Raw genomic sequence first — 9,726 nt, 5'->3', positions numbered from 1 at the left:
AGCATGTACACAATTAGCAAAAAGGCACACTCACAACCAGTACAGAAATTGTAAGTGTACTCCTGAACATCGCAAGCATGCCAAAGTTTGGCAACTAATACAATAAGCAATACCATTTAATTATCAAATCATAATGAACTATAAACGTTAGTTTAAATACACAGTCGAACAAAAAAACAATACAAAAAAAAAAAAAAATTGAAAATATTTGACATTGTCCTCAGTAGTTTCCTAACCTTTTCAAGTGAGTGGTTATTTCACAAACAATTAACTAATAGACAACCATAAGGCATAATGGCCCCGGGGCCGCTAGATAAAAACTCGAATCGATTTCATCTATTAGCTGACACATCCCCACAAAGAAAAAAAATTAAAAATTCCGACTTTCCGATGTTGCCAATCAGTGACATCACTCCTATCGACGAAAAATATATTGTTATTTCTTCAACCGATGCTATAGTAACAATTTCCCAAATTAGCCCTTTTGCTGTAAAAAAGCCCTAGATAGCATTACAACATACATAGACTCTACCTCGATTCTAAGCGATGGGAATTTACTAATCTTCGCTGGGAACCCGCGCGCAACCGAAAAGCTCATAAAATCGAAATCTTTAGCTAATCTATATGCTATTTCCGCTAAAGTGCATGAAGAACTTAACTCAGTTAGAGGCGTAATTTATGCCCCGTCTTTAAACCATGTGCGGGAAGATGAAAATGTTCGCGAAATGGGCAATCAAGGAGAGACTGAAGTATATAAATTCACCAAACTGAATGATGAGGGAAAAACTCGCTCTCCTACAGAAAGGATTATTTTAACCTTTGATCGCTATCGATTGCCGCGAACAGTTGATGTGGCGAGGTATAAATGCAAAGTAGAACTATACATTCCATTAGGTGAAAGAACTGCCAACGCCTGGGTCATACCGCAAAAAGGTGCTAATTGTGGTCTTCCTCCACATGCTGAAAGCTGTACCCGTAGTTTCTGCATAAATTGCAATGGTCAACACTCAACGTTAGATAAACAATGCCCACGTTTTGTACAGATGCGTGAAATACCAAAAATGAAAATAGAAAATTATTGTAGCATTGGCGAGGGGCGACGCAAATACCGGGAAATAAATCCATCTGTAGCCTAAGGAATTGGCTAAAGTAATACCTACACTGCTCGCAAATCGAGTCTCATAAGCCTTTAACTCCAACACCTTCTAATGAAAAACCTGTTCCACCATTAACCAAAAATTATATTGCGAAACCAGTTCCATCACCCACCAAAGATAATATTGGAAAAATTAAAGCAACCCCAAATATTGAAAAAATTAAAACAACAACATAAATGCAAAAATCTAATAAACTAAATTCCCCAGATTCTCCAGCTCTCAACTCTAGTCAACAAATAACAAGCTGTAATGAATCCAATATCCATCCAAAATCCATTCTTTCATCCATTAATCAACCTTCAATTTCAAATCATTCACGTTTGCCCACTCGTTGCACTTCAAATGTACCAAACTACCTAAGTACAGATTATTCTGCTGGTAAGAATATATCATTCACGCAAAATTCCTATAGCGATCTTCTAGACGGAGACACTGGCATGTCAACTTAGCACTCCTTCCATTCTGCTTCCATGTCATAACAATTGAATAAAGTTTTTAAAATTCTACAATGGAACATTAAGGGACTTATTAATAATTTTGATGAACTCAGTACACTCATAAGTGATTTTGATCCAACCTTTTTATCACTTCAAAAAACCCACTGTAGAAGCTCTTTTAATCCTATTCCACTCCAATCATATACTGGATACTTCACGAATGCTGATCAAAATTCATATTCCAAACAAGGAACTGCTGTTTTTAACAGCACAAACGCATAAATTTAAGCTCAAACATACAAGCCGTAGCGATACAAATAATCTTAAACATAAAATTTACAGTGCTTTCGCTCTATATCCCACCTTCGCAATCTTTTTCTCAGCAAGAACTCTAAATTTTTCCTCCGTACTTCCCCCCCCCCCCCTCCCCTCCCCCATTAATTATATGCGGCGACTTTAGCAGCTGGAATACCATCTGGGGCTTAACAGTGAACAATACTCGCGGTACTGTTTTAGAAAAGGCCTTCATCCAAAGCAATCTCTGCATTTTAAATGATGGAAAACCAACGCACTTTTCAACTCATCACACTTTTTCACATATTGATTTAACATGTTGCTCTTTCTCACTTCTTCCTTTGGTTTCCTGATCTATTTCTGTTGATCTACATAATAATCGTCACTTTCCAATCATAATCGATCTTAAACTTTCAATGTCCTCTGCTACTCCAACAAAACAGTCCAAATTCCTTTTAGATAAAGCGGATTGGATCAATTACTGCAAACAGGTCGAGTCATTTCTGAATTCAAAGCCATTTAACGGGAACTGCAACCATGATGCTGCTATTATGTCTGAAGCGATTCGCACGGCTGCTCATCTTTTTGTTCCTCAATCCAACAGCTCCTTTAAACGCGCTTTAAGAGATTCCCTGATCATGATCATTTGTTATTATACAAAAGGGCCAAAGCTCTATTTAAGAAGGAATTACGAAAATCGAAGGCACTTAGTTTCGAACTTTTTTCGAAAAGAATTCACAGAAATGAATGAAAGTTGTCTGGAGCAAAATCAACAGACTCAATCGGACTTCAAACCTGAACGAAATTTCTGCCATCTGCGCTCCCAATGCAACTTTAAATGACGCACATGATATTTCTAATTACTTTGGACAAATGTGGTGCGAATACTCCTCTAACCGCAACTTCTCCAGTGCTTTCGTCGAAAATAAAAGGACTCCAATTTCTTTTTCAAATTGTATTGACAGACTTCCTGGAAAATTACATATCTACCTTAGAACTTGAAAGTTGTCTCTCCAAATCGAAGGGGAAGACACCTGGTCTAGACCGCATCTCCTACCAAATGATCAGTGGGCTGTCTAATTCAACTAAAAAGAAATTAATGGACCCATATAATACGGTATTTTTTACTGGCCATATACCCTACATGTGGAAACTGGCTACAGTTGTTCCAATTCCAACGTCTAAAAATGTCTCCATCGCATCGGATTATCGCCCAATCTCTCTTCTATCTTGCCTCTCAAAGGTATTGGAAAAGATTATGGCATCTAGATTATTTGGTTTCTTGAGCCCAGGAACCTGATAACAAAACAACAAGTTGGTTTCAAGCGGGGTAGAGGGTGCATCGACGCTCTATTACATATTGATTATTTTACAAGCAATTTTTGAACGGAATCATGTAACAATTCTCTCAATTGATTTCGAAAAAGCTGTTGAGAGAGTTGGTCTTCATACTATTTTAAGACTCTTGAAATCATGGAATGTTAGACAGAAATTCTTCAACTACATCAAATCATACATGTCGCATCGGCGATTCAAAATTAGAATCAACAATCATCTTCCCGATTCCTTTCCGCTAATGAATGGCATTCCGCAAGGATCTCCTCTCTCTGTCATGCTTTTCCAGATCGCCTTCAAAGAAATTAGCCAAATTCTTTGCCAAGAGTGGAACATTGTCTCTACGCGGACGATGTATACATTTTTACAAAAGAAAAAGACAACACGAAAGCAACCAATATCCTCGAATCTATTGGACGAGAGATCTCCGCATGGGCAAACTCGTCAGGGGCTAAAATTTCCATACAAAAATCTAAAAAAATGCACATTTGTCGAAAGCAGATTTGCAATGCAGGAAATCTACTGATGCATATTAATGGCTTACCAGTACTAAACGTGCAGACGCTGCATATTCTCGGGCTCACTTATTCCAACAAGCATCGTTGAAAAGTACACTGTCTTCGGTTAAAAAATTCTATTTTAACAAGGGTGAATTTCATACAGTACGTTGCTTGGAGAAGCCGCATATTACCACTATTGCTTATCTTACCAAAATGCTTGTGTTAAGCAAGATTGACTATGCTTTGATAATTTATGGCAATAGCTGCAAATATAATATCAACATCCTTAAACCGGTCTATCACCAAGGAAGTTGTTACGCTTTTCGGACGACGCCCATAAATAATATTATAATTGAAACTGGTCTCCCAACTTTAGAAAATAGACTGTATGAGTTAAAAGCTAAAATTGTCCCCAATCCTCTTAATTCAAACAAATCCATTCTCGGTGATGACGTGAGAAAGATTATTATTGCGAAGAAAATTCCAAAGTCGCCATCTGCAATTGACCATTGTTTGTACGGCGCAAAGGAATTAAATATTCCCTTAAAAATGTTCCGCTCTTTTGGTGTTAAACCTCCATAGATTTTGGAAGACTGCTCTTTTGACATCTCGCTGTCTATGCACAAAAAACAAGATACTCCAAATTACGTCTTCAGGAATCTAATAGCTGAAAAACGTAAGTATTGGAGAGTACTGGTTGGAATCTTTTATACACAGACGGCTCAAAATTTTTCGGCCTGCCTCCTGTTTGTGCTGTGGTAGATGCTACAGGACAGGTTCTTCTCAATCACATTTTTCACGAAAGTACTTCAACGTTCAGAACCGAAGCCAGAGCTATCCTTCACGCTGCGAACCTTGCACATAAAAGCAAAACAGGCATTGTTACCGACAGTTTGTCTGTATTACAAGCTATTCGGAACCCTTCGACTTCGAGATGGAGCACCATCAACAAATTAAGGAATATAATTACTACACCCGACGGAAAAATTAAAATGTTATGGGTACCTAGTCATATCGGTTTATTGGGAAATGAGCAGGCTGATCGAGCGGCAAAGATGCTGCTTCTGCTCCTCTATTTATGGATGATGTCATAGAAAAGTTGGATCTTCAATGATACATTGGAAAAAAATTTAAAAAAACATTACAGAAAGATATCTACAATACTCCCATCAGCAGTGCTCTTTTATTGGCCCTCAATTAACTCCACCTTTATATACAACAAACATACATTGGAAGAAAAGTTAAAGAGAAAATTGCAGAAGGAAATTTACAATACCGTCATCTACACTTCTTTTCCATTAACCCACAATTAATTCCACCTTTATATCCAACAAACGTTGAGAAAACTAAGATCCAAACATTTTCGAGAATTCGCCTTGGTCATACAATTGCAACTCACCAATGGATCTTGAAGAAGTCTTCCTCCTGCAATCCAATCTGCAGTTGTGTACAAACTCTAACTATAAAACACATTCTCTGCGTTTGCCTTAAGTTTTCCTTGGCTAGAAGTATTGCATTTGGAGCGACTAACCCTTTGGACATTCTAAAATCAGCTTCAGAACCGAAAAAATATATATATTACTTTATTAATACTACTAAGCTCATTATCTAATGTACATTTATTTATATTAGAGCCGATATCATGTGGTACTAGTGCTCAATGTGTTTTTTTTTTTAGTCTAAGAATTTATTTCATTAGTCTAAAATTATAATAATAATAATAATATTTAGGATTAACAAGCAGTGAGGATTTCATCAACAGAAGGTATCTGCGATAATCACTTTGTGTAACTGTGGTGGCAGTTAAATGTTGCATAATTTCACTTCTCACCGTCCGCATAGTAAGTTCGGTTTAGTATAGAGGACAATTGGCTGTTACGACTAGGTATCAATTCTTTGCCATTTACAGTCCTAGATAGATAACGATTTATGGTAATTTTCCTTGTTGCTGATTTATACCGTCGATCAAAAAAGTAGATGGAATTCCAGCAGCCCAAGTTTCACACGATAGTGGATAAGACGGTTTGCTAACATCGTTACCTATGGCAGTAGGTATCGATGATCGTGTTTACGGATAGTGAAGACTACTGAAAAACCATACACAAATAACGTCGTAATTTATCTAATTATTTTATTATATGTATAGGTTTCGATGATCTTTTCTTGAGCTAAATTCCGAAAAATAAACTTTTTGAATGCTATATGTAAAGCTTAATGTTCATTAGAAAGCCATCGTTACTTTGGTTTCGAAATTTTTTTTTTCTTTCCTTATGGTGACGTAGACGTAACTACCGAACTCAATGATTTTATGAGTATTTGCGAGAACACATATCTTATGTGCGTTGCTAAAGGAAGGTCATGTGATTAACGTTTATTTACATAAACGAAAGAAAAGAAAACAAAAGGATTTCTTAAAAGTAGAACACAGTTTTCACTTCATCCGGCACATTCATAATTTAATATTCAAAATTAATTACCAATTTCATAAACTTATAAAGGCTTTGTGAGACGACTTAAATATTTTGGTTATAATAATGGGAATGATGTAAGAGCGGTGACGTAATCAAAAAAGAGATTCTGGATAAGAACTTTATATAAAAACTGGAATGTCGAAAGACTATTTGTAAATGCCTTCGACGATATGTCTTATAATGACTTTAAAAAATGTAAGCTGTATGGTTGCATGCATCCCCACATATATGGCATGCATCTAAATTTAACGAAATCTTTGTATAGATCGTCTATATTAAATGATATCTTAAATTCAACATTTCCTTAAACCCTTTCCTCGCACAGTTGAGGAATTTCATTTTCAAATCCTACGATCGTCGCGGGTCCACTTTGTTGAGCATTGATCCCAAAAATTTGTTGAATTGGGGGTTAGTCTTCTCTCTTCTCTTTTTCTCCCTTTTCTTCTTCTTTTCGCCTTTTCTTTCAGTTTGCTTTCCTCTATATGTGCCAATTTGTATATTATTTATGTTTCTCAACTTCAGCCTCGTATTTGGAAGCGTCAAATATCTTTCAAGATCTAACTACGTTGGTGCTGGATTTCCAATCAATTCCACCATCCATTCAATGTACAAACTAGTTTCAGAACGTAACGCAAATTGCATGTTCATCTTTCTTTCAATACACCCAACCATTGTTCTTTGGCAGCTCCTGCGCAACGGACAGTGCATAGCGCAATTATTGTGTTTAGCACTGCGAGGAGCCAAAGTCGTCCCCCGTCCCTCACAGTTTTTTCCGTCTCTGGTGGGGGCAGAGTGCTAGTTTAAAATAGAGAATAAGTTAGGGATTAAGTTAGAGAGTAAGCTAACGAATAGGTTAGAAAATAAGCTAAAGCATAATGCAGAGAATAGGTTAGGGAATAACAATAGATTAAGTATAGGGTAGGCATAGAAAAAGAATAGAATAGGAATAGATCAAGAGTAGAATAAGAATAGATTAAGAGGAGCGTAAGATAGAATAATTTAGTTAGTCATGTAGAGTAGTTTAGTAAGTGATGTGTAAGTCGGTCGCGACCGCAGATAATGAATAGTGAAATAAATAATAGAAATAAAAGACCCTACAGAAAATTGGCTGTAAAGGTCCTCACAGCATTTAAGCGACGATTTAATTGTTTGGAATCAAATAATAGGAATGATGCAGGAGCGTTTTCTTCGTCATAAACATAAATACAAAAAGCGATGCTAGATAAGATCGTTATATAAAACCCGAGATGCCGATGGATTATTTGCGACCTAGTTCGACCATGTTTATTATATTGACGTCGAACAATTTAAAGTGAATATCAATTGACAATCCATTCGGTGCATTGGTGTTTCTTCTGAGAATGCTGTTCACACACACACATGATCTTGATTTGTTTTGATGAAGGCGTCAGTGTGCGTGTTGTATTTTGGTTACCAAAAACAGCGCACACGCAATCTTTAAAAGTTTACCAAAACTTGAGCTAACGCACAGCGCATCTCATGCTACATGTACAATGTAAATCGCAAGCATTATTTTTAGCGTTTAAACTGGGCTAGCAATTGACCGCTATATGAAGAAAAAGCAAAATTACTGTTTGTATAGTTGGTTCTTCGATCGACGCGTCTTTGAGAACATATAATGGTTAAAGAAACCTAACAAAATATTCACGTAAGAACAGGTATAATACGAAAAAAAAAATGGCAACTTTGAAGTATGAGAAACGCAGCACTTCATTACAAAATTGAAATCTCTATAGAGACTTTCCACTTAAGAAGTTAAGATATAATACATTGCCGAAGACATCTGGCAATTTAAATCTCTATTGGTAATCCTTCAAAAAGTACGTTGAATATTACAATGGGTTTTTACCCACTCTGTTTTCTATGTCTTTTCACTTTTATTCTTTATGGTTAGCTTTTATTGAACGCTTTCATTTTATGTTAGCGACTGGTAAAAGCTTGGAAAGAATTATTATGTACATTTATTATTTTGATATTTATTTTTACGAATTTTTCTAAATTTATTAACCAGCAAAGCGCCTACAACACTTAAGCGTTTAAAGTTGTACATGTATTAATAGCGTTAATAGGTACAACAATAATAAAATATACTTGAAAAACTTGAATATAATTTTTGGTATAAAGCTGTCTACAACACGTCTACTTTGCTCTTTTGCATCCCTCAAGTTTCAGATATGCAGTGGTTGTGTACATGAGCTTGGGAAGACTAATACTTGAATACACCCCATAGTCGCAGGGTAAAATTATTGAAAATTTTTCACTATTTTCACATATAACTTTCTTAAATGACATCTCTGTACCCCATTTCTCTTACCTCCTAATGGACACATCCATTAAAATCTATTGAGCGTGTGTTGAATCTGGTTTGCAAACGGGCAGACACATCAACAACCTTTTGCGTTAAAAGCTAAAAATTTTTATTTGCTCAACACAATCACGACCCCCCCGATGCCACATGGTCGCCACGTAAGTTATACAAGCAATAAATGGGCTTCTGTAAAGAATCTGGCTAGCACATATTTTTAAGTCCCATTCACAATGTATGGCACATGTTGTCACATTCCGAAATTTATTCATAATTTCGTGCTAATTCGTGGGTGCTCTGCCACAGTTTTGTACTTATAAGTAGCGCCACTGACTTCTTTTCTTCTTTATCAGAGAGGCCGCGCATACCACACTTAACACGACATTTCTTGATAAGCAAGACGTTGACACCGCAGAACGATTTCGTGATATGGTTAGGTTGCTCATCCAAATGTTTACTCTCGAAAACCCTACGCGGCCCCATAGAAAACACACTACCAACATGACCGTCGGACCGAGGTGCTCCACAACCTTCTTAACTAGCTTTTCTGGTGCTTCAGCGCTATTATTCCACTTAAAAACAACCGACCATGTTCCCACTGGTTTAGGCAGTGGAGCAGACGATGAACCCACATCATCCGGTAAGTGAACTGACGTGGTTGGAAACAGACCACTACAATAATTAAGCTCGGAGAAACATTAGCCACAATTCTATGCCACCATTTTTTGAAAATAGACCTAACCACATGGCCTGCACCATATACCACGCAATCTAACAAAAGTTCTGGCGACGCTCCGGCATATATACGTCTTTAGGATGAAAGATGCAACTGTGCGGGCGATCAGCTACCACCTCCAAATTCGCAACAGCGTCAACTGCAACCGATCATAATAGCAGGACTTAAACTCCGAAAAACTTTTTCGGCATGATTTTGTCTTCGCTTGACATTTTTAGAGACCTCCAACCCTTTGCAATCGATGGATCATTGCCCTCGCTCTTATTAACACGCTTTACTTTACCGAAAACAGCCGACGCCTCACTACCGGATAAAACAGGACACACTGCCACCTAGTTTTACTCCTTTCCAGCTTTTGCCCATTATTTTAAGCACTACTGTAAAGTACAACCGGTATATCCTATTAGTGCAGATAAATCGAAGTAGCCTGTGTGGCAAAAACTACTCTATATATAGGAGCCCTTTATTTT

Source organism: Glossina fuscipes, unplaced genomic scaffold (genome assembly GCF_014805625.2).
Source record: "Glossina fuscipes isolate IAEA_lab_2018 unplaced genomic scaffold, Yale_Gfus_2 223, whole genome shotgun sequence".
NCBI lineage: Eukaryota > Metazoa > Arthropoda > Insecta > Diptera > Glossinidae > Glossina > Glossina fuscipes.
Note: the sequence above shows the minus strand (reverse complement) of the source record.